This window comes from Sinocyclocheilus rhinocerous, unplaced genomic scaffold (assembly GCF_001515625.1).
Source record: "Sinocyclocheilus rhinocerous isolate Xijiao unplaced genomic scaffold, SAMN03320098_v1.1 scaffold25232, whole genome shotgun sequence".
NCBI classification, from domain to species: domain Eukaryota; kingdom Metazoa; phylum Chordata; class Actinopteri; order Cypriniformes; family Cyprinidae; genus Sinocyclocheilus; species Sinocyclocheilus rhinocerous.
This window is the reverse complement of record NW_015654245.1, coordinates 1-1,592: the sequence shown is the minus strand read 5'-3', so window position 1 is coordinate 1,592 and position 1,592 is coordinate 1. Positions and strand designations below refer to the sequence as shown.

Genomic DNA, 1,592 nt, shown 5'->3' with positions numbered 1-1,592 from the left:
TTTTTTCGTGGTCAAATAGGTGGTAAGTGGGCGGGGCCTAGGGGGTCGGTCCTTAGTTGGCCAGAGGGGCCAATAGGGAGCAGCCGGCCAAAAAAAACTCCCCGTGGGAGGTTTAGGCTGCCCTACAGATTGCAACAAAATGCGCAAAAAAGAGCTCACTCTTTTTCACAATTGTTCAATTGGCTTTCCTCAACACTACAAAGACTTTGCAGCCAACATGAAGACAGACCTCAACACTACAAAGACTTTGCAGCCAAGAAGCATGAAGACAGTCACTAAAGTTGAAGTTGATGCAAAAATGAAAGTGCAGTCATTATTTGACCAAAACCTAACCCACACGCGTACCATTTCAAACCTGTGTGGCTTTCTTCTGTGGAACACAAAAGAAGATATTTGTCTGAGTGGCCCTCTTTTGAGCAGCAGCTCTATGCTACGAAGGCCTTTTTTTACACAGGTGTGAAGACAATTATTAAGCCACACTAAGCAGCGGTAACTGCCACGCCGACAGACTCAGTACTATTTCCCAGGTAAATTGGAAGAACAGGTGGCTGGTGCACTCAAAGGCCCAATCTGTGGTATAACATTCCCACCCCCCAAAAAAAAATTTAATGAAATGAAACAACAGCACAAAAGAAACGACCACCGAGGATTCCCAGAGAGCACTGGAAAAAATGTTTGGTTTGCCGCTAAAAATAGAAGGTATTTGCTGATTGAAGAGCACAATGCAATCTGTAGTTTGATATGCGCTCCAAGAAGAGTGTGATGGAAAGGTCAGACACAGCCCTTGCTACAGGTTTCAGTAGTGTAGCGGTTATCACGTTTGCCTTACACACGAAAGGTCCCCAGCTCGAGTCTGGGTTGGAAACAGAAGGTGGCTATGGTAAGCAGGTGGTTCAAGCTGCAAAGACCTTAATTTCAAGAAAGGAGAAGGCAAGTTTTTAAGGAACTCTGAGCAGACTGCCACGCCGAATGAACTCTGTCCTACTGTGTGTGGGATTTACTCAGATTGTCAATCTGCTTTGAGGGCAGATTACAGTATCAATTTTATCCGAATGAGCACGAGAGTAAACTTTTTGATTTTCTGTAATATAGTGGTCATCACGTTAGCCTAACCTGCAAAAGGTCCTCGGTTCGAAGCTGAGCAGAAACAGAGTTTTATTTTTGAGGGAATGCATAAACTCTTTGCGACGTTCCAGGAGAATTCCTGCTGCTTTTTCCAGATAAGTTTCCGTAGTGTAGTGTTTATCACGTTCGCCTCACACGCGAAAGGTCCCCAGTTCGAAACTGGGCGGAAACAAATGTGTCTTTTTCCAAGGTTGCTTAAGTCGGGGTCTGTTGCGTTCTCACTCAACGCTACAAAAGGCTTCGCCTGCCTAGAGGTGTTAAAGCAAAAGAGGTTTTCCGACAGGTTTCTGTAGTGTAGTGGTCATCACGTTCGCCTAACACGTCCTTGGTTCGAAACCGAGCAGAAACAGCTACAGCATTTTGAAGAAAAGTATGAACATTTTGTGCCTTTATTGTGCTTTAGAAAATTTTATCTTTATGCACTTTTTACTGAGCATGAACCTAAAGATTTTGGTCTGTTTTCTGCA

At 44.2% G+C, this 1,592-nt stretch overlaps 1 non-coding gene across 1 annotated transcript; it reads left to right on the top strand.

The window, feature by feature from the left end:
* The first annotated feature begins 1,224 nt into the window (after nucleotides 1-1,224).
* trnav-cac (transfer RNA valine (anticodon CAC)) lies at nucleotides 1,225-1,297 on the top strand. Its single transcript has one exon. It is a non-coding gene; the product is annotated as a tRNA-Val (tRNA).
* Nucleotides 1,298-1,592: the final 295 nt, after the last annotated feature.